This window comes from Archocentrus centrarchus, chromosome 5 (genome assembly GCF_007364275.1).
Source record: "Archocentrus centrarchus isolate MPI-CPG fArcCen1 chromosome 5, fArcCen1, whole genome shotgun sequence".
Taxonomy (NCBI): Eukaryota; Metazoa; Chordata; class Actinopteri; order Cichliformes; family Cichlidae; genus Archocentrus; species Archocentrus centrarchus.
The window spans coordinates 6,560,103-6,584,837 of record NC_044350.1 but is presented as its reverse complement, the minus strand read 5'-3'; the positions used below and the strand labels follow the sequence as shown (position 1 = coordinate 6,584,837).

Below are 24,735 nucleotides of genomic sequence, written 5' to 3'. Positions count from 1 at the left end.
GTGAAAAGAAGAGTCAACTGTGACAGGAAACCAGTCGCATTAAAGCTGGGCTCTGGCATTCAGCAGCAGAATGTGAAAAAAAAAAAACCGTAATCTTTCATTGTTTGAAGGAACAGGAAGATGAATTCCCATTTCAATAATCACATTATATATTTGATCCAGTGGCTGATCTGCAGAGAGGTATAGACTTAGATTGTGCCTTTTGGACAGACCCACACAGGGTGTGAACGACAAGGGAGGATTTAGCCAAACCTTGACCTGGATATCCTGCATCTCCGTCCACACAGTGAGGACAAGAAACGCAGATAGGAACTACTCCTACACAAGTTCAAGGGAAATGCTCGCATGGTGCTGCTCTGTTCTTCTCAGCCAGCTCCACCAAGTACAATGGCAGCAGAGAGTTTTATGTTTATGAGCAGTCCTGATGGGGATACGCATATCCATTATCCATTAGATATGAGTCTGCCTGTAGTGGGGGTCTGGTATTAACCCACAAGCAAGTGCCCCATCAGCAGAGAGGGAAAAAACTGCCTTTTATGGCAACAGATCACAGACTCAAGCCATTGGCCACAAAGCCCACAAATGAGGCGTTAAGTGTAGTGGCAGGGCAGTAGAGAAAGAAGAGCAGAGAGATATGACCCTTTTTTCATCCATGCATGAATCTGCCCTCTGCTTCTCTTTCTTTCTCGTTCTCTGCCACTCCTCTAAGAAAAGAGCACATCTAACCATGCTTAACAACCCAACAACGCTCATGACAAAATAACAACTGTCACCTGCAGCAGTATTCATTACAACGCCGCTATTGTTACTGCCATGTAACGTAATTTTTCCAATTGAATATTAATTTTCATACAATATTTGGAGAGATTCCTAATGGACATTTTCTGTAATTAATTGCCAGATAGAGGCAGGTCTAGTGCGGCAAAGTTAAAAAATACAACCTGACATGGAGATTGGGAAACAGAGTGCAGCGAGGGGCCTGCTGGGATGGTTTCATCATTGTGCCTGACCCCCCCTGCTGCTGGGAATGGCAGGAGATGGGGGGAGCAGGAGGAGATAGACTCCTCTTCACAGTCAGAGATTTAATTGCACGCAGATTCCATTACCTCTGCACAAATGTCACATTCTCTTCTGATCAGGGGGCACGGCAGCCACTGGCAGTATGGCTGGCAAGCAGCCAGACTATAGTGCAGAAAATGTTCAGCCAATCAGGGTTCCCAGGGCACACAGAGATGGGCAGAGGGACGGAAAGACTACTTTACACCAAAGATATTAAAAAACAAAGGAGAGTCACAAACACAAAGCAGCTGATGGTGCAACATTCAAACAGAGCGTGACGTGCCATATTAACAGATACTAATTGATTTAGGTTATTATTGTAATGGGACGCTAAAAACCTCTGGATATAACATTCACACAAACAAAAGTATGGATGTTTCAGGAAGAAGAAAAGATATTTTTTCCAATAAAGCAGTCATTTTTGTTATTAATTCCTAATTTCAGACTAGTAGAGCTACAAATATTTTTATTATCGCTGTGAACTCATTAAGCACTGTCAAAAAAATGTCAACAAAATGCAAAATATTTCCATTATCAGGTTTTGAAGCTCAAGGACACGTCATGTTTTGTCTGACCAGCAATCCAAAACCCAAAGATACAAAGATTTAAACCACTGTCCCAGAAGCTTATAAAAACCAGCAAACATTTAAGCTAGAAGCCGTGAATTTTTCTGAACCTTTCTAAATTCATCAATTATCAAAAAAGAAATTGGAGTCGGTTAATACTGTGTTGATCACCTCATTGCTTCAAGAAGACAGTTTATACATTTCATACTCCTGTATTATCATCATGCTTGAAGAGACAATGAGTCTTTTTGCTGGTCTGACCAGCAGATAGATGGTAAATCCATGTCAGGATCTTGTACTTGAATCCAACAATATCATATCATTGTTTCCATTTAAAAGGTCTGAATTTGGACCTTCAGGAACAGGGGTATTGAAGTAGGTGTTGATTCTCTGGGAAAACAGCCCTCGGAAGAGCACCCTCAGACATTTTTAAATTGCTGGCAAAAACTGGACAAGTGGGAGAGCAATTTAGAGGCCTTGGACCAATCTACACAAATGCAGACCTGAAATTCATTTATTTAAATTAACTGCAATATTGATCAGTAAAATTAGATATTTTCCCCAAAACAGTGAGCTCTCCTCAGCACTATTTGTGTCTCTATCATTCACATACATGCTTAGTAGCCTATGAAGCTTAGCAATAAAACTGCTAAAAAGCTCACAATAATCTGTCGGGATGTGTTTTCAAGCTAATTATGGCTCAAAACAAGTAAGCTAAAAAGTCACATCTAACAGCACTTCGAAGACAATTCACCGACAAACAGCATGCACGTTACTGTATGCAATAAGAGTAGGGTTAGTAGGAGGACTGCCACATACCCTGATCACTGGCGCAAGGTCGACTGGCATGCCATTCCTCCAATCAGACTTCAGCTCACAGTCTTGAGGGCAGGGCCATGGAGGTTTCACAGAGGACACAAACAGAGAGAGGGAGAGAGAGAGAGAGAAGGAAGGGGAAAGATACAAAGATTACAAACAGGAAGTGAAAGGTGGGGAAAGCCCCTAACCCGGTCGGCTGAGCCCACGCGTATAGAAATGACATAAGGAATCTCAAAAAGTAAACGTGATGGTCTTCGGCCACAAGTATTTGTTGAGTTATGACACACTGGTTCCTGTTGGCATCTCTTGGCCTATATGCATATCAAGTTATCTGTCTTTCATGTCTGAACATGCAGATATGGAACTATGACAGGCACACAATGAAAAATATCAAAAGTGTTTGTATCTGTGGTTTATTTCTCACCCTAAACCTGTAAACATGTCACAATATTTCCCTTGTTTGAGTACTTGCAATACCAACATAACAATATGCTGAATTAATTTTATATCACTTGTATTTATGTTTCCACCAAACTAAGGATTTATAACTTGTAAATGTAAAAAAAACCCAAAAAAACAGTTAAGATCATTACCAAATTACATAACAGAATTAACATGATGACACAAAAGGACACTCAAGGTTCTGTAATAGGTAATAATCAATGTACTGATATGACAACAAAAATACCACAAGTCTGAAAGCATTCACTGTAAAATAGAAACCTTAGTAACTGTAGTATTACTGTATAGTCTTTAACATAAATGTCACAGTACTTCTACCATTACAAAATGCGTGTAACATGGTAGACACATAGTTTATTTAAAAACCTATTTATGTCAAAGCATTCATCAGTAGCCCGATAAACAAGTGGAAAGACGCTAATGACTTCCATATACGATTCAGTTCATGCAAATGAGGCTGTGTAACAGATCATATCTGGTTTTGTGACTGTCACCGGAGTCATGGCTGCATGTGTGGCTGGTTGGCCCCATGATATATGTGTGTACATGTTTGCTGTTTAATGTGGCTGTGTCTCTAGCAACACAGCAAAGCAGTTCAGCTCCCAGTTAATTGGCCTGTTCTATGAGAACGTGTGTTAAAAACCAAATCTATAAGTCTGTGTGTGGAGCGGTGTAGCTTTCCAACCAGACACAACAAACCGCAGCCCAAACGTCCCAATGCCTCATAATTCACCAGTGTGGAATTCAACTAACCCCATTACTGCGACTGTTGTTTCCACAGGCCGTCCACATTCCTGGGTCTACCATTGGCCCAAGATAAGACCTTTCTGATTACTCCGTAGCATGCCTGTCATTACTCACAAGAATATGTTGATCCCAACAGACAGCCCCCCTCGTGGATTGATGGCTCCTCTATTGTGTCCCCATGCCCCTCAATAGAAGCACTTGCTTTCAGACGGTCCACTCACTTCAAGTTCGACAACAGAAGGCAGTCTGTGACCGAGATTGCTGCCATGTTTGCCAAATCAACAATACTGCACTCAGATTTCCAGAAGCTTTATGAGAAGATCCAAATATGATGGGATTTATGTGCCATATCACAAATGGGATTTTAAAACAGACTGGGATTTCATGCACTCAAGAGAGCTCGGATTTTGATGTTTAAAAAATTATTTTGATCCATAGCTGATATTGATATTTTCCAGTCTTTTTAATTTTGTTCCTATTTATTTACCTCTTTGTTCGAGGGAAACAAAGACATCTCCTTTTAAAAAGCAACTGTAATAATTCTGTGACCAACACCAAAATTGTGATAATGTACCATGAGTGAATACTTTTGGCAACATAGAGTATTAGTAATGGTAAGTAAGCAAGTAAGCAAGTAAGCAAGTTTGCAAGTTTGCAAGCTTGCGCTGTCACCCTGGCCTACCTAAAGCTTGTGACACTATCTGAAAGTGAGCTTGAAATATCTATGAGGCCCATGCATGAGCATCACTGCAGCCTTAAATGTGTACTGTGCTCTCAAGTAGTTACCATAAACAACATTAAAGAGTTTCTAAAAGAAACAAAACGTCTGAAATCTGAGGGAAGGGCTCAGTAAGATGTATGTAAAGTGAGATGGCTCTCTGGTTTCGTGTAACTTAAAAACAGCTAGAGTTAAGTCAGTGATTGGATATAGCAGAGACTGGGACACTGGCAGTGAATCGGATCAATGGCCTGGCCCATTAAGTCACACCACTCCCAGTACCTCATCTAATAAGAGGCGATCTCTGGAAACACCCCTAGCTGACCCATGCTGCTGGGGACAATTACAAGAGAGTGGTGTTTCAGGACCAACGCCCACTTGACCCGGTAGCGTAAAGACACGGAGGAGATCCACATGATTTAAACTCCTCCCTAAGACGTGCTGACAAGGTTACAGGGTCAACACAGACATTAACAGGTCAGTGTGTGGCCCACTTGGGAACAATTACTCCCAGTCACAGCTAAGTGGACACTTGATTGAACACAACGGAGGCAGGACACACTTCCCACAGATAACAATCCCCAGAGCCATTTAGGATAAAAAGCCCTTGTGATTCAGCCTTTATGGACAAAATTCATCTTCCTTTTCCCTTTTAAAAGAATGTGAGAGTGTGATAGAGAGCCATTCTCTGGAAGAGATGAGTCTCTCAGAGTATTACCATTTTCTAGCAATACTAATAGCTGCTTATGACAAAGAAACAATTACAAGGTGACTGGGATTAAAAGCTAAACAATGGTAAGATTTCATTTTTCTTGCAACAGTCAGAACACCCATATTTACAAGAGCAGAAGATGACACCAAAAGTAAAAGAGCTTAACATGGTGACATAGATTTAATATTTCCTGATAAATATCTCAAATTAACTATGTGAGCGCACAGTTTGTTATGATATTCAACCTTTAACCCACTGAAAGTTTGACTCCTTTCCCACCACACTGGCTAAAAGTTTGCTTCAAACATCTGGTGTGTTATGCATACACACACTACCAAATACACTAATAATGTGCAGCTTTGACACATAATGTAAAGGATAAAAAACAGATGTTTTGCAGTATCTCTTGCAAATAAAATAGCACACTTCGTTTATGTGGATCTCTGTGTAAAATGGTCACTCTTGTCCTATAGTCTCTTTGCACACAAATAGGGCTTATCGATTCATGAACACATTTCCCCCGCATTTGCATAAGCTGTGTGTTGTTTGTGGTATTGTTTCTTTTTTCTTTTTTTTTTTTTTTCCAGAGGCTTTGTTTATTTATTTCTCTGTGTTAGAAAATCGGTTCCACATTGTCCCTCGATCTGCAGCAGCGGCTGGCGCTGCAGCTGTTGGTTGTTAGTGACTGGAGATGACACAGTTCACCACTTCTCCAAAAGACAGTGAGCCCAGAGACCAGCACAGCTGCAGAGGGAGAGGAGAGGAGAGGAGAGGAGAGGAGAGGAGAGGAGAGGAGAGGAGAGGAGAGGAGAGGAGAGGAGAGGAGAGGAGAGGAGAAGAGAGGAGAGAATCTCTCACCAATATCTCTATCTGACTCTGCTTCTTATCACGGCATGTTCCATTTCATGTAGGACCCGTGAGAAACAGTTATACTAACTGAAGAATTCAGCCTAGTGACACAACATTAACCCATTTGCACACGCAAAGAGCAAGAGCAACAGGCTCACCAGCTGACCTATTGCTTGTTGTGGCAGGGATTTATTCCCTGGGACCGTTTTGTAACCAAGTGGGCATCATGTGAATACCATCTGGGTACCACTTATTTAAAGCTGGCAGAAGTCCCGTGGCAGCCAATCTGGCAATGAGGAGAAGGGAATAAATTGCATCATTTACTTAACATGCATTTACCGTTGTACCCGTTAAAAGCCCATGACAACTTTTTTTTCTGGTGCCACTTTCTTTTGTCATCCAAAATTGTGTTGTATGTGTGACAAACTGAGCAACTGTCAACGGGCTGATAAAGGAGGTTTTCGAGATGTTAACCACATTAAATCACATTTACCACCAAGTATATTAAGAGCCCTAAATCCATTTACACCAAAGAAATCTCCCAGTGCATTATGCACTGCACAGAACCCACAAACAGACAATAAACACATTGTAATTATAATGCCAACTCTTTAATTACGTGTGTCATTTGGGGATGGTCGAGCTCGCTAATTGTCAGAGTGATGTGAAAGGACTGGGGGAGGCTAGAAGGAGATCAAGCCTCAGGCCCAATGAGAACCATATTCCCCACTCTCCAAGCATGTTAGAAGGCAGAAAATTCAATTGGCATGGTTCCAAAGAAGAACAGTCCAAACAGCCTTAATCAGCAGGGACAAACTCCATGCAAATCATTTACATTAGCACAAGTGGAGAAAGCAGAAAAATATCTGTGGTTTCACTCTCACAACATGAAAGCAAGGAAAAATCTTTTGCCTCCTGTAACCTGAATAACAGGTCTCTTTGTATAATAAAAAAAAAGTCTTTAGATACCACTGACCAAATCTGACTAAATCACCATCTAAAGAAGCAAAGAAAGGAAAAAAGGCACCCACGTTTATTCCTCATGTGGAGGTGGCCCCTACACGACACAATTACCATATTAAACCATTTAGTGATGAAGCAGCCACAACAGCAATTGTGTGACTATAAGTAAATGAGTGTTTTATGACTGCATATGTTTTCTTATTTCACTATATTGATATCTACAATCTTACAGTAAATATTACAGTGCATGTTAATCTTTGTGGCAATAGCTAGTACATTCAGCCACTGTCAGATAAAAATCTGCCATCTGTCATCCGATAAAAAACAACTTGCTAACTGCGAAAACGTTCAGGTGGATGTCGCATTCTACATTATTGTTTTCAAAGACTTCTGACATCAATCACAGGGCAAGCCGAATGGAAGTGTCATTACAAACCAAAACATCCTGTACTCAACAGGTTGAGGTGAATACTCATTTCCCCCCATGGTTTTATTCAAGTTTTTAAAAAATAAAATAGAAAAATATTTATTTCTGGCAGCTCTACGCTTAAGTATCTCTTCATTTGTCAGCTGACATGTTGAACAACAGTTGCAGATATCCATTCAATACAAATAAACACTTTAGATGATGCGGTTTGAAACTGTGTTTGAACTGTGTTGACTCTAGGATGTCACTGAAATGTAGTGGATCTATTGTAATTAAGCGCTAAAATCCGTGCATATCACATTGTGCATATCACCATTTAGAGAAAGAACTACTGTATTTTAAAAGCAGTGTTTTTTTTTAAATCTGCTATCTTTAGGGATTCAGGGTTTGTTTGGACATGATCAGAGCCACTTCTGATGTCCAGCAGATGTTTGTGTGTGTTTTAGGGATAGGAAAGTTCCTAGTAAATTAACACAAACTTTTCAGTAGTGATCACTTCCATACATGTTAACTCTGAGGCCCCCCCACTTGTTTTCTGTCTGATGGCATGATCAGGAATACAGTGGACCCGAGTCCAGACAAGAAGTGAACTGCCTGGAACAGCCTACGATATTGATATATGCTGTATATGGCAGCGAATGTGGTGAACAGAGATCACACAGCAAAACACTCAAACCACTCTAAGTACAGAGCACCCTGAAAACACTCTGTGAGATGACATCTTCAGATGAATCATCAGCCAAGAAAATGTCAGTTAGACTATGAGAAACTGTCTCCACCATTGTTTACATATTGACTTGCACAATGTGGTTGACCCTGATGAGAACGACTCACAGCCTCCAATGGCATGATCTCACTTGGTGGAAAAAGAGCTGTCACTATGATGGTCACTGGTAGGAGGCTGTGGCATTGCAATCAATGAAGGTAGAGGGATTTAAACACAAAAACAAAACAAATCTATCATTGGTTCTACAGCATGAAATCATACATTAAGCTAATCCCGCACTGAAACAGTCAAACCTGCACCAGTTAGTCCAAAATTTATTGCTCAAATTGGTCTCACCTCTGCTTTTTCCATTCCTCTGTCTATGCGAGGTTCAACTGAACACTTCACTGTGCCCTGGAAGGTCTTTTAGACAGGATCACTATTGATAAAAGAGATCAGAGTGACTGAGTGAAAGAGAAAGCGTAGATGTAGGATACAGAATTTTCATCTACTATCCATCTCATATTCTAATGCAGCCATTATGCTCTAAAAAGAGACTGCTCATCTATTCATTTTATAGGGCATTTGCAAAAAAGATGACACTGCAAGAGGGTTTGTCAGAGTGATTAAAATTCTTTGAATTAGCCCTTCAATCTCCGCATACAATTGCATATAAAGTACACAGAAATGCACTCAAAAGCCTGGCCCAGCTCCTCTCTGTAGCAGGACATGAAAAGATTGATTTACTCATTTCTCACTATGAGTTGTTTTCGGTGTGAGAAATTGATTGGTCAACACATTAAAACCTTGTACATCATGCACCCCTAATACACAACATGAAAAGGCTTTTTGAAAAATATCTAATAATTCAAAACAGCTGATTGCTCAAGTTACATTTACAGCCTTTACAACAGGTGTAGAAATTTTTAGACAAAAGGCTGTAAACTCTAAACAGTAAATTGTAGCAGTTGTGAGCCAGGAGGAAAGCAGCTGAACATAAAGCAGAAGGTACTTTGATGTCTTTTGCTAGTATCACTGTCTTACTCTTGCATTTCACAAACTGTGGTCTTTCAGACAAGTTTCACATCACAGGAAAATGCCTAAAAAAACACAAGTACATCAAAACAATGTGCTCCTATTTTTCTAATTTCAATTTGACATGTGTTTCAGAAAATATGAACTGAAATGACAAAGAGTCCTTCCAAAAATTCCTTGAGACAGATAAGGACCCAAATCAAATCTAAAACTTAATCGCTGCTAATTTGGGCTTCAGATCTGTCCACACTCTTTTGAGTAATCATGCTAAAAATAGAAAAACAAATAAACAGAGAAACGAAACCAATCACGAGCCTGTCTTGCGGGTGGGTACCAAAGATTAGTGTCACCGATTTAGAAACACAACAGATATGAAATATGGCTACAATTTCCCCTTCTATTCCTGGGTAACTCCATGGAAAAGTTGCCAGAAAAGTGTTTTTGCAGAACAGGAAGTTGACCTTTTGTATATAAACGGACATCACTTCAACATTTCACTCTTTTAGAAATCCGCGTGAAATTTTTCAGCATATCACTTCTTAAGTTACAGCAAAAAATTTGTTATGAAGGGGTCACGGTGACTTTGGCCTTTGATCTCTGAACTCTAAAATGTACTCATTTCATCCTTGAGTCCAAATTTATAGAAATTCTCCAAAGATGTTCAATCATTCCATCAAAAGTATCAAATGTATAAAGAGTGGAATGAATTGAAATCTCATACGAAAACAGCAACACTTTTAATAAGATATACTACTAATATATATTTTTTCCTTTGTAAGAATTCGCATTAAAATTAAAACATGCCTGATTCATTACAACTGAGCACAAAAAGTGAACATAAACATAAGGGTCCCTGGCTGCAATACTGTAAAATGAAAAGAACTTGATCGCCTTTTATGCAGCGTTTCATGTGGTGTAACACACGAAGGCCTTCTTCTCAAGTGTGACCTATACATAAGTCACTCCTAACACAAAGTCAGCCTTTGGCGCTCCCATCGTCACATCGTATCCTTTTACAAAGACTCAGACCTGAAAGTGACGTGCTCTTCACATCACTGCTGAAGTACACAATTAGACTTTTTCTCATGCTTCAAACTCTACTACCTGGAACAAAATAAGCAACAAATAAGTTTCAGTTCTAGTTTAGTTTCTCTCTGTGACTCACCCACTCATTCTCTTGTTCTCTCTCCATCTTTTTTTAGACCAGCTGCATTACCCAAGTTACCATTCAGATCCACTGCAATTGTTGATTTATGAGAGAGATATTTAAGAGCTTATGTAAGTCTTGTAAAGAAGCTGATCGCTAAGGTCTTTCCTTTTTTTTTACAGCTACTTTTTGCTGTTGTCTTTTTCTCGCCGCCGCAAACACTCATTTTGTGTTTGATGGGTCACATTTTACACATGAGCTACGTGCCTGTTGTTCCAGCATGCTGTTATGTCACCTGAGTACAATGTGCATGCTTACTGTCAAGAGAGAACGTTGACTGGTCTTAGGAAACAGAAATACTACCGGTAAAATGCTGCTAAAGCACATTCGATTCCATTCAGAAAGCCCTGATGATAGATAAAAATAGACTTTAGGATTAAATGAGTACGTGTTGTTTCATTTTATCAAAATTTTGAGAGCTTTAGTCCATAAAATATATACCTGAATAAACTTCTGAACAGTTTCCCCCCAGCTACCCTACACACAAAACAAATGAACCAAATGCTTAACCTTATATGCTGATATAACACTACTGCAGCACTTGTCTCAGGATTAACAACTCTGGCAGTAAGTTTGCAGTATTGACATGTTGATATGCCCTACACTCAGATTTTGGGGGACGGGTTTGACCAAAGTTCAGCGCCGGGCTTCACCTTGCTGTGTGTGACATGTTAGCATGTTAGTGCACTGCTGAGTTTGCTGCCGTTCGATTCTGGTGTTACCTTTGCAGGATAACCAGCAGCCAGTGCGGTTGTCGCCTCCCATCTAAAAGGGACTTTACACAGATTCACAACCTGTGATGCTGAGCCGCTCTGTGAAAGCCACAAATGTATCATACCTGACAAGGATCTCTGTGTGGATCTCAACTTTACACCTGATAAACACAAACCTGAAAATATTATACAAACTGGAAGTCTAGAAGAGGCCAAATATGAGATTAAAATTATTTCAAAACAACTGAAGCTGTAGGAGTTTCAACATCGAGCTTTTCCTTTCCCGCCGCAATTCAGCAACTTTGTGCTAATTGCAAACTCGTGTTCTGCAGAAACTCCTAGCTCAGGCATGTTCAGCCAATTGGCTACAGTTAAATAAATAACAATTGTTTTGTGAACATGGCGTGGACTTGAGTTCATTATGGCTTGTGATATTTAAATTAAATTCTAATATTGAAAATTCTCTCAATAAAACAACACCTAAAAATAACCCAACTCTTTTTTCCTCTGGTATAAAAAAACATGACTGAAAAAAAATTCTCAGAACATGTCATGACCCAAGCAAATACTGAAACTGGCAAATACTGGCAGGCACGGTTAGAACTGCAAATGGAAATATTAAATGAGAAATTATACACTGTTATCCCACAAGGTGCAAAATTTCTTTTTAAATTTTTCAAAAAGTATTTAAAAAATTGGGTACAGACTTCATTCCATTTATCTTCTAAATATGTTTTTGACAAAATCCAAAACATATTAAAAACTTCATCTCAAGATTCCACACCATAGTAAAAATTTTACTTTGTTTAACTTTGCTTACAAAAAAAAAAAGACTGAAGCATATTAAAAAATATAACTCAGCCCTAACAAAGTCAGAGATATGAACAAAACTACTGTAATCACAAAAACAACAGTGTTTATCTAGTCAGCACATGCAGCAAATGGTTATCCACATTATCTGCTTCAACACATAATTCCAGCCCTCCCTAATCTATTGACCCAAATGATTAAAGAAATAACTCCTGTGAAAATAACCATCTCCAACTGAGTGGTTTGGGAATGGAGCCCCACCCTGTTTACAACACTGAGAACAAAAACAAACTCCCTCCAAGGAGGCCAGGCAAATGCAAGTCACACACTCCGACCAATACAGGCAAACAACAACAATGTCTGAGAATCTACTGGGAGAGCGGGCTACCAAACAACAGCAGCCTGCACACAAACAAGGTGAGTGTTTCTGACTGTCAGAGGGAGTGAACTGGAGACTGAGAGAAAGTCTGTGTGTGTGTGTGTGTGTGTGTGTGTGTGTGTGTGTGTGTGTGTGTGTGTGTGTGTGTGTGTGTGTGTGTGTGTGTGTGTGTGTGTGTGTGTGTGTGTGAGAGAGAGAGAGAGAAAGCGAGACTTGGTGTGAAAGTGGAATCGAGTAGCAAAAGAAAAGTCAAATACCACCCGTGCTGCCCCAGTCTCAGGTCAACTGAATCATCAGGAGTCAGGGAAGATACCGTCACCGCTTTCCATGAATAGCTCACAAAACCACATCAGAATGACTTCACCGAAGCAAAAACAATAGTTTGAGAACACTCTTCCACAATATCCAGGGGACTCTGAATGAAGAAGTAATGAATCTCAGTTAACAAGGCCATTATCAGTGAGCGAACTACATCATCAGGAGGGACTCCAGATCCATAAGGCCCTTACATCCACTGGCCTTTTATTGTTGCCATTATCTCCTAAGGTATGCCATTAACAATTGTACAAAAAAAGATTAAAGTATCGTGTGTTTGATCTCACACTGTACATCATCATAGTAAACAATGAGGCTGTATAAGGGACACAGGCCCAATTAGCCATCTCTGCTCTCAGCTGTCAAGTGTTTAAACAGCCTGCTAGGATGATAATAGTAACCTGCATACTTTCATCTGTGCTCCAGACTCATCAGCATGGTAGCACCTTTTCTTAAGCGCTGCACTGCATCTTGGGTAATTACTGCTTCCCAATTACCTCCCAGCTGGTAAATATATATCAAATAAACAAGCAACAACCCGTCAATTAGGAGCGCAGTTTCGTAATGGGGGTACAAAATGATGTTTTATGTAGACACAGAGAGAAAGGGGTAGCATTCAACATCAAAGTGAACTTGTATCTGTTAACCATAGTTAGAGTACATCTGAACATAGCAGTTTGTAAAATAAATAAATTACATGTGTTTACAATTAATATGTGACTCTAATTAAAGGTGTTTTAATTGCCAACAGGGCAAAAAAAAAATATATAGCCTGGGAACTGTGCCTTCAACTAAGAATGGACTTAAAAATTAAATGTGGCCTTTTCTTCACAGATGAGTGAAGAGGGACAGTAACATTGTTGAATTCAAAGGCAAGGAGAACAGCTGCAGCAACAGTCTGTCAACAAAATTTGCATTGCTGCTCTTTCCTCATCTCCATTACTCTCTCCTGTCTCTCCTCAAGCCCACGGAGCTGCCGGCTCAGATCTGAGTACTCTGATGGCTTATCACATAGCGAGCAGCAGGCTAAGCCGGAGTGATGCGCCCAAAAGACATGATCAAAGCGCACCAACTTTCCACCCAGCAATGATGATGGAAGAGCAGGCTCTGCCATGTTATGTTTCTTATTAGGCTGGGACTGGCAAGTGAAAACACAGCCAAGAAGTCAAGGATGAGGCCCTAAAAAAATTTCTCCTGCAACCTCATTTTACATTACAATCCCTACTACACTTACCAAGGCTTTAACCCATCAGAGCCCACACCCATTTCTCCTTGAAGGAAAATTTATTCAGAATTTTAAAAAAATCTGTTAAATTAAAAACGTATTCAACAAATTTTCCAGAACATGTGAAACTGTGACACTCATGTCACACTGGGTTATTATGTATTAAGTAGTTGTCTGTGACATTTTCGTATCAATAAATGTCAGTTTTGCTACTCTTATTCCCCACACACTATAGTACTGATCTAATCTATAGCCAGGCTAGGAAAGCTTTTATTTTGAAGTGCTAGAGATCCAGCTTTGGATAGGTTTTGAGATTTAAAGAGTGTGATTCAAGTGAAGTCTCCTTCTTTTTCCTGCATGAACGGAGAAACCTGTGAGATAGCATGACAAGCCACCAACGATGAAAAAAAAAAAAAAAGTGAAAATTACAGTGGCAACACAAGAACCAGACTCTTGACAAACAGAGAAAATACACAGATCTAACCACACAACTTGATTGACAACTGCTTCTTGGTGAAGGCAGCTCAAAGAAATCAAACCACTCAAGCTGTCACCAACTTACTGAAAACATAATTTTTGCCTTTTTTTTAATTACAATTTCTGGATTACGAGTCTTCACATTTTATCGAGTCACATCTACTTCAGATAAATATCACAATTCCTACCCCAGTGAAACTGGCTGACTTTTCGACACACTGCACCATCTGAATTCTGGAATTAAAACACAGCTGACCATTTAACTCCACAGTAAACACTAGGGATGCACAACTATTCAACTACTACCAGTTCCAAACATGGCTTAATGCATCTGTCGATACCACGTACCAGTTTGATACCAGTGTTAAATAAGATGCATTCCTCACTGTAAAAATGAGACTGGAAATCATTCTTTTATGTATAAAACAACATCAGTCTCGACTTTACTTTCCTAACTTGGCAAAATAGAATGTAACAAAGAAATGCATCCAAGCACTTAATTTTACTGAATTGTTTTCTTTTAACTAATAAAATAGTAAATGAAAATGTTACTAAATCCTATTCATTGCATAAATCTTGTTCATTTAATTTATTTGCACTAGTTTTATGTCAGGTCAGTGTAAGCAGCTGGTGTTTATGGTCATGCTTTTCAGGCTTCTCGACACACTTGACCACAGTTTGCAGGTTAATTTAAAATTTTGGCAAAAATATAAAAGAAATTTATTAGTATAGTTAATGTGAAATGCCCCCCAAACTGCCAGGCTTTTTTCTATTAGCCTCTTCCATGCTACTTTAGCTGCTGCTGACATGTGGCATCATAGCTAAGATCATCTTGCTGTCACTAAAATTTGATTAAGCTTTTTGAGTCGGGATTGCCCCGATAGTCTATCCAAATATCAGACCAGTGCATCCCTGATTACGGTCTGATTATTTTACTCTTTTTTCTTTTCAAATGCTAATTTAAAGCCGCAGTGAGAAGCAAAAGGTCCACGTCATTTCGCACTGTGGAAAAATTATATTCTGGATGTCAAATCACACCAAGAGAGATTCAGGCTTATATGTAGGTGTCTACATATACTATGGAAGTTCAAACAGAGAGGAGAACCACTTACAGTTCTGATGTCACCAACTTTCACAAGTGGCTTCAGATTAGTCTCAGAGCTGGCTTCACTTCCTGTCCATGTTGTCCTGGAATGACAAACAGAAGAGCATGTGACTATCTAAGGTTATGCCAACATGCCACAACCTGAGGGACAGTGAATGGCCTATATACACACAAAGCACACACATATGAGGTACATAATTAGGTGGTGTATCTTATATTGTTGTTATACTTGTAAATATAAATATATATTCAATTACACTGATGGTCAGACCACAATTATAAAATGGGGATGTTGTAGTAACAGAGTTTATTGAATCTTTAATGCAAATAAAGCCTGTTTGAATTCACCTGGAAATCTGAGATAAAAAATTAAAACTTTTCTGTGTGAATGATAATCAATGAATTCCAGAGAAAAATCCCTAAAACTGATATTATCAGCCCAACCATGCCACATCATAAACACGCACACACAGACTGGACAGCTGATAGAAACAGGTGCTGAGGTTCAGCCTGGCAGCTGAGCACAGCTTGCAGCATATGTCTGAGCCCCTCATGTCTGGACCAAAATGTTTGTAGCTTACCTGCATCCTCCCCAAACCCCTTCTGTAGCTTTCTACTACTGAAGAAACTCTGATTTTTATGCTATTGCATTCTAAGAGGCTCATTCGAGAGGAAAACAGGGACTCGTAGGAATAAAAGTACAAAGATTAGACTGCACATCAAATTAAACTGATGGATAGTTCACTTAGTCTACCAGCAACAATTAATTGTCACTGTCCAGTCCTGTTTAATAATTGGCACAATTTTGAATAGTTTGATTATTTACTAAAAATATATAGAAGTGGATGCCGACAGGTTCCGCTACACTCCCAAAAACAGCACTGCCACCTCTCTTAAACAGTTTGTTCCTGAGAAGAGAGTTAGCCTTTCCCTCATGTGATTAAGATTAATACATTTCAACATAAAATCCAATGTAAAAAAAAAAAAAAAAAAAAAAAAAGATAATCTCTGACGTTCTGATTTAGACAATACTGTTTTTTGAAAACTATTTTAAAGATCACCATAAAGAAAGAAAAAAAAAAGACAGCGATATTTTTATATATTTTAACAGATCAAGCATCATTTATCTCCCAGGAATGAACAGGCTGTGCTCCACTGTTGTACTGGATTCCTGAAACACAGCACCAGTAGTAAATTCATTTTGTAACTCAAGTTAATTGATTGTAATTGCATGCTCTCTCTCCTCCCGTGCAGGCGGCTGACATTTTTTTTGTCAGCATCCCTCCCTTTATTAAGGACAGATGACAGTAGAAGACAGTAATTAATGGCTGCACAAGTTAATGGCCGTCCTGTGCATTTTTGAGGTCTCCATAGAGACCGAGGAGCTGCACTGAGCTCACCTGAAGCTGTCCACTCTCTGACCAATCGCCTCCTCTGTCACACAGAACAGTATGCCAGGGGCCGCGCCACAGGGGCCGGGACACACTAACCTTTACCCTGGAAATATTGTTCTGCTTTCCTTTGTTATCCATTCATGTAATACAGCACTAATGAGCAAGCTACACTCATATTCATATTGCCGGTACTCTTCTCCCCTTTTGTGTCGTGTGAATCAAACATGCAAAAATCACATGACAAATTCATTTACCAGAAAATTCCCTTTTATTCATCTGTCACTTGTCTTGCTTTGTGAAAAAAAAAGAAAAAAAAAAGGTTTCGAGCAACTGGTTTTGAGGGCGTCGTGTAATCTGCAATCAAATGAGGGGTGAAGCAGGCAAATAAATCTGAAGGAAACAATATAGCGAATGCAGAACCTTATTCCCACACTGAACCCGAAAATAACTCTCCTTATCATTCAGCTGCAAGCTAGGGTGCACAGTCAGTTTACAGCCCCTCTGTACCCAGCACAGGGTATTTCAATGTGTGTTCACAAATACTGAGCCGTCAGATGAAAGAGAGGACCGCTCCACTCAGATATGGGAGTCCTCGCACTGAATGCATGAGTGACTGATTACTTTCTTACCAGTTGAACCTCAGCTCTCTACAAAGAAGAGCCTTACCCCAAGCCTGAAGAGGCCAAACTAGAAACAAGGGCTTTTCAAATAATACAAAATCACAGTTTGGTGTGTTAAGCATCTTGCGTCATTACAATGCATACAGCTGCTCTTCCTCAAATTTCAAGCAGTTTTTTTACTCCCCCCTCTTCTGCCAACTCAATTTATTCAGTTTCAGCACAGGGCAGGAAAATACAGTCATTCTTGTTTCTAGAAGCAGACGCGGGGGACATGCTTAGGTCGTTCCCATCAGAAACAGCATAAGGTTGAATGTCTGTATGTAATAGCCGTGTCAAACAGCAGGCCCCGGAAAAGTTGCAAAGAAAGTTCATCCTGCGTTTTTGGAAACCTGGGTCAGCATTTGCGAAGGTCCATTTCTGCATAAGTGAGCACACAAACCCCAGTGCCTGTTCAAATAGTCTGCAGCTCTCTCTCAGGCAGCTCATGACAACAGCCCAGCAGCAGCACTGTTTGATCTCCAATGTTTTCCTTAATCTGGGTTGTCAAGGTTCGCTTGTTGGAGGCTGTTTACTTTACTTCTCCTACAAAAAAGTGTTTTTTCCCCTCAGACAATGACTAATCCAAAGACCAAGAAGGAGGGAGCACTGCCAGCAATAGTTGTTAAAGCTGCAGTTTCCCTTTTGTAAATTTTCAGATGGCTTTAGTTGCCAGCTGCAGATCTACTGTATAAAACATCAGGGCAATATTTCATTCTTACAAATGCCATTATGGATACTCTGTGTTTTTTATTGATTTGTTTATTTATGAAATGCTTTTTTTAAACTATAATCGTTTTTGGCACTATACTAATTGTGCCTAATTTTAAAAATTAATAACAAATCAATATGGATTGAGTGCATCAGATAATTTGTTTATTATATACCCACTGCTGTGTTTGTAAATAGTGCTTATTTGTCTGTAATACACCTGTTATTAAATTCTAATTAAAATTTAAAAAATGCTTCTAAAAATGTTGCATTGGGTAAGCTTAATTACCGCAGTGCTGCACGGCATTCCTTTGCACAAAAAACAATATTGTTTATTGGTTTTTAAAAAAATTACTACATTATAGTAACAACTGGATCTGCAATAATTAATTTAACAAAAAAAGCTCAATTTTCCGTAAAGTCATCAGCCGCTCCAGCCAATTTACATTTATGAAAATGTCCAACTGTAACCCACACCATATCTAATACAACACAACCATAGTCCTACAGCCTGTGCAAACCACCATAAAGTTGAAAAATATAATGTTTAACACTTTCAAAGTGCTACTTTACGTTACCACAGCCATAATTAGGAATTAACTCCACGATTCCTTTGTGTTAATGAAACGTTACATGAATATCCGCTTTTTCTTGTGTTGCGTACAGCCTTATCGCTGAGCAGGGAAGCCACACCAAAAGAACACACTTGAATAACGCAACTGATGGACAACCGAATAAAAGCAGAGCGTCTATTAGCGCTGTGGTAATGATAACTTTAATTTTGGGGCTGTTATAATGACTTCCTCCGCTCTTTCGGAGTTTGGAGCACAGCTAACACGTGGGGAAAAGCTCGTCCCTGGTTTTACTCCAAAGAAATCACGGCACTCAAACTTCCCCTTCACCGTGCAAACTTAACAAACTTTTACAGCGCATCCTTAATAGCCAACCTTGTAATTACGGACTGTTAGCGGCCATTGCTAAGCAGCATGTTGTAACTATGTAGCATTCATTTTGAAAACACTTTTAACGAGAGGTGCATGCCCCCCTGCCTCCCCCCCGGGGGGGTCTCACGAGTAGCCTCAACTAAAGTTAGAAACCCAAGTCCCCCCACCCCCCCCCAAAAAGCAGAAAAAAAGTAGAGGACAAACCAGTCGTAAAGATATTCTTGTAAAAAAGCCGCTCGATACAGCTGCATTAAAACAGCGCTACCTATCACCCTTTATTATAATAATACAGGTGTTTATTTCGCTATTTGTAGCAATTTCAGCAAACAGAGCAACACAAAACGGACACAAACTCGTTGCGCGTATCGAGTGCAGCAGCAGCGGCAGCAGCGGCAGCAGGTATCTAAATACGAAACAACAACAACAACAACAACAACAAAGCTAACGTTAACATGAGAATAGCAGCGAAACTTACCAGAAGCGGAAAAAAAAACGCTTTACAGCGGCTAACAGGGCGCACGCGGAGGGTACCGATTCGCTAAGTATGAGATAACGAAGCCGTGCACGCGAGCTTGTGTACCGAGAATGCGTGCAACAACAAATCACACAGTAAACAGTGAATATTACTCCGCCCGGGAGGTGGGGAGGTGGGGGGGGACTAACTAAGTAACTTAAAAGATAATCTTACCGAGGGCGTCGAAATAAAGCAAAATGTGGAGTTTCGCACTCGCTGCCTGCCGGTCTGTCTCGCAGGAAAAAGGCACGAGCTCCTTGCTTAATGTTCTTATTAGATTTTAACACGCCGTGAAAAGAAGGAGGAAAAAAAAAAAGGAAGAATCGCTGATTTGGATGTTGTTGTTTTGACGTCAAATCCACCTGCTGTTACCCAGCAGGGTATTGCAGATCCTTCATAGAAACATCATAGTCACAAGTACATTTCAGTAGCACTTAGTAGCACTTAGCAGGTCCTTTCTATGGGGAAATGTAATGATATGCATTAGTTTTAGCAGAAAATGTGACAGGAGAGAGGGGGCTGTCAGAAAAGCTAAAATCTCTAAGCTGACTAATTATAACTGAGGCTGAATGAACTTCTATTATTTCAGAGCACTCTCCTGTCTTTTTTTCCCCATCTATGGTTCATCATAACTCTACCAAAGCCTCACTGGGGGAAAAAAATGCTTTGACATAATCATCAAAGATGCTTTAATCTCCAGCTTTGAGGAGTTTTAATCATTAAAGAGGGGGTGGTTTTATAGTTTTGAAAATGACAGTATAGATAACCAAAGTCCAGGTTCTTCTCAGTATGGTGTACTTATCATTTCTAACGTGGGAGCCCGCTCCTCAGAATATTTTCAAGGGATCCTGAGTGCACCAAAATTTTCAGCAAAGTTGTCAGGAATCTCCCTGTTTGGAGTGACTGCTGTTCAAAAGTTTTGCTCACTCTTACACACAAAATATGTATATATACAAAGGTAACAATAACTCAAATACCCTGGAGGAAAAACTGGGATGGTGCAACTGTCCAGTTAACACTCAGTGTGATGCAACATTAATGTAAACCTAAAGGGTTTTTTTTTTTTTCTCCTTGATCAACAGTGTAGAAGCACAGCTCACTTCACTGTAAAGGACACTGCATTTATCATGGCTGCATCAGAGCAGAGTGCTGCTGAACCCCTGATGAAAGGCTGTTTCTTAGTAGAGAGCGCCACCCTCTGGCCACACACCGTCATAAGATAAGTTGCTCTAATATTTCCACTAAACAACCACTTGCATTGGAGTACGTGAATTTATGGAGATTTGACTTCATATAATTAATCCTGAAAAAACATAAGCAGTTTCTTATGCACATATTTTTCTCATTATTCAGTTAGTCCTTAACATTTGTTTTTGTTTTGGTAACAAATACTCTGACACACCTCAGGTCTTAAGCGTCACACCGTGAGCTCCAGATTAAAATAACATTTAAATCTTTCATATCCCAGTATTAATGATGATAAAGCCCTAAAAATGTTTTGTTTTTTTAATACCATATAATGAGTTTTCCTGTGATTTGGCAACTGGTGTTTGATGCCAATCAGTGAGTATTAAACATACTGTATAGTGCTCAGTGACTGGCACCAAACACAAATGATTGCTATCACAAATAACGCCCACGGCATCATGATCATTACAATATTTCTGCACTGCTTGCAGGAAGCTGCTGTTTTGCTGTGGAGCTTGTGACCTCTGAGTTAGTGATACTCAGTCTCCAGCTCTGTGTTTAAATGTCGGAGTTCTCATTTCTGATGTTACATCGACTATCAGACAACCTCCTGCCCTACTGCAGATACCCCTGACACATCAGCAGTGCAACAAATGTGACAGCAAGCTGGCACTGTCCCTGTTACCTCATAGTGACGGTATCAAACAGGAAAATACACCACCATCTGCTATTTCCTGTTTTCTCATAAAATGCTCCATATAAACTGGGTCTATAAAGGCTTTGTAAACATTTAAGAGGAAAAAAAAAACATTAATTTTTAAAATGAAAGAGTAAACAGAGGCATAATAAGGTCCCAGTGTGTGTGTGTGTTTAATTTGTACTAAATAAATAATTTCTTAAAAATGGTATTTTTACAGTGTCTGTGTTGCATGTGTTTTAGCACATAGCCCAAAGAAATAAATCAGTCACTGTGTGGTCTACATCCACAGCATTTCATGCCACCAAGGCCAGAGTACGACACCGCTGTCCTCTGAGCCGCTCAGCTGAGACCGTCCCACTCAGAACATCAAAAGAAGATTTGTTTTTGTCTAATATAACATTGAATTGATCAAAAATGTTGAAAACAAATGGAATTAGCCATCATAAATCTTTAATGATTTTTAAGGCAGTGTCTGAGAAGATGTACAGTGGGCCCTACTGATGGCAGCATTTATGTGTTCAACTGTAGTGTCGGGACCTTCCTCTAAAACCAAAGTGTTCATGAGTGAAGAAGCTATTTCATGCAGGAAAATGGCCAGAAACAAAGATAAGATTTCATACTACAGAGTGTGCTGCTCCCTAGTGAGCTACCTGCCTGAAAGCACTCACAGACAGCTCATGGCCATCGGGGCCTAAAATGAAACCTGAGTACTGCCACAGCTGTCCTGTGAGCCACGCAGCTCGCATGGCCTACACTCCATTTCAGTTCAAATGCTATACTGGCATCCAGAACATTTACATCTGGCTTGTGAATGTGTTTGCAGTCTCATTATGATATAACTACATTATTGCTATAAAATTCCTAAAGGATTAGCACTTTACTCTGAGTTGTATTTTCTACAGCTTTTCATTTGTTAAACATAAGGTTGTAAACATGATTGTCTGGCGTAATTAACGATAAAAATCTAAATGTCTATAAAGTCTCATGAAGGTAATCTAACACACAATCTAAGCTTTCTATTCCTTCACTGGCTTGATGTGTATGTCAATACTGGATCTATGAGCTCGGCGGAGCCCAACAGCCATGCGGCTGTGTCGGAATTTATTATCCTGTTTTGTTGGTGTCATGCTGGTGATGCGTTGTGAGGATTAAGGCACCCGACTTGATGGAGTGCAGTTACAAATTAATTGAGGATCACTATCAGTTACGTAACAGCCTCTCTGCACATAGGCGTGCACACAACAAAGTAATTAGCTTTCTGTTAATTAGGTAATTAAGCAAATCAATAGGAGCTCCTCTTGATTTCCAAAGGGGGGCGGATGGCTTTCATACTGTGTTTTTCCCCTTGCTGCCGTGGGCTGAAGCATTCAACATGTGAGGAACGGAAGAGGACTGAAGGAGGAAGTACAGATAATGACCTATAAAGAACTGTTAAATGAAGAAAAGGAAGAAGAAGCAGTGGTTAGGTTATTTAAGACTGCCTTTTTAAGACTGCACCAGGCTTATATCTCTTCTTCCAAATTTATGACCCAAACAAGAATCTTTTGAAAGATAATTTTCTGTTAAAGATTGCATGCTACACGTGTCTTAATGAATGTTGTTTTTTGACATTTTTGAACAAAGAATACATCCATCCACTGTGTCCTTTAGCTAAAGAAAACTGTAGTGATAAGAAAATGGGCTAGGTGTTCAAAAAGATTAGTTTATGCAACATTAAAACTATCAACCTAATGCAGTGCTGCTAAAACATCCATCTGTCCATCCATTTTCTCATGGGGAAGCTGGAGCCTGTCTAAGCTGTCACAGAGGAAAAGACAGGCTGGTGACCATGCTGATGGTCTGTGACTCTGGATGGGTTGCCAGATCATCACAGGGCTCAGATCCATCGTAGCACTGACACAGGACCTCTTACGTGGGCTCTGACATCAGGATGCTGGCCGCAGATCCTTTGCGTACTGTGGGTTGTGCTGTGATCCCTCCATAGAGCACGCTTGTTTCAGAGCATTCTGTAGATGCTAAATCATATTGGGATGTGGGAAGTTTGGAAGCCAGGCCAATGCCTTGGGGTCTTGTTGTGTTACATGAGCCATCTCTAAACAGTTTTTGTGGTGCATATTGCCACAGTATCCTGCTGGGGGAGGCTGCTGCCAATGGGGAGTGCTGTTGCCGTGGGAATATGTGTTTGCTTAGGTGGTACTTGCCAAAAGATAGAGCAGCCATCATTTTTGCCATCAGCGTGTTTTATTTTTTTTAAACTAGGCGTGATGACCAATGACTGGATCTGCCTGAGAAACCGAGGTACACCTGCACCTGCAGCTGAGCATTCTTATGGCATCGTCTACTAATCTAAAGCCCCTGTCTTGCTTTCTCCAAATTAGAACCATCAGTAGGATAAAACCAGTACTTTCACACTCAGAACTGGAGAAAGTTGTCTACACGTGGATTGTCTCGAGGCTTGACTGCTGCAACTCCATTCCCTCAGCTTCTTACTAGAATTAGCAGATAGCATCACTTCACCTCAGCCCTGGCCCTTTTCTATTAGCTTCCTATATGATTTGGAAATTATTTTAGGATTTTTACTGATTGCTTTTAAAGTGGGGTCTAGGTGCAAACCTTATCACGCAGCATGAGCCAGCTCACATCCTTCGATCCTCAGGTGAGGCCCGTCTGGCTGTTCCAAAGTCGAGACTTAAATCTGAAGATGTGAACATTCTTTTGCTATCAGAGCTCCTCCACTTTGGAGCGACCTGCCTGAGCAGATAAAGCTTCAGTTAGTAACCTCCTTTAAATCACTTGTTAAAACATGTGTTTATAGACTTGTTTTTATGTGATTCCATTAAACGTGATGGCTTTTACCTTCAGGTTATTATTGTTTAGCTGCCTTGCTTTCTGTTTAATTCTAATCAGCCAATCACATGTTATCAACTCAGTGCATTCAAGCAGATAGACATGATGACATGCTGAAGTTCAAACAGAGCAAAAGAATGGGAAAGAAAGGTGATTTAAATTACTTTGAACATGGCATGGTTGTTTGTGCCAGATGGGCTGATCTTTTTCAGAAACTGCTGATATCCTGGGATTTTCCCATACGCCCATCTCCAGAGTTTACAACGAGCAGCAATTCTCTGGGTGAGGATGGCTTGTTGATACCAGAAGTCAGAGGAAAGGTTGGAAGAGACTGCTTCGAGGTGATAGGAAGGCAACAGAAGATCAAATAACCACTTGTTACAACCAAGGTGTGCTAAAGAGCATCTCTGAACATAAAACACACTGAACCTTGAAGAAGATGGTCTGCGACGGCAGAAGACCACACCGAGTGCCTCAACTGTTTAGA

General features: G+C 40.0%; 1 protein-coding gene across 3 annotated transcripts in view; it reads right to left on the bottom strand.

Annotated features, from left to right (window-relative positions):
- The window catches only part of foxp1b (forkhead box P1b), a 147,685-nt gene extending 128,127 nt beyond the window's left edge, over positions 1–19,558 (bottom strand). For all 3 annotated transcript variants that reach the window (XM_030729435.1, XM_030729436.1, XM_030729432.1), the window contains exons 1-3: positions 19,475–19,558; positions 15,302–15,377; positions 2,445–2,506 (exon numbers count right to left, since the gene is read on the bottom strand). The gene's annotated coding sequence lies outside the window, so the exon portion shown is untranslated. The remainder of the gene's footprint in view (positions 1–2,444; positions 2,507–15,301; positions 15,378–19,474) is intronic.
- Positions 19,559–24,735: the final 5,177 nt, after the last annotated feature.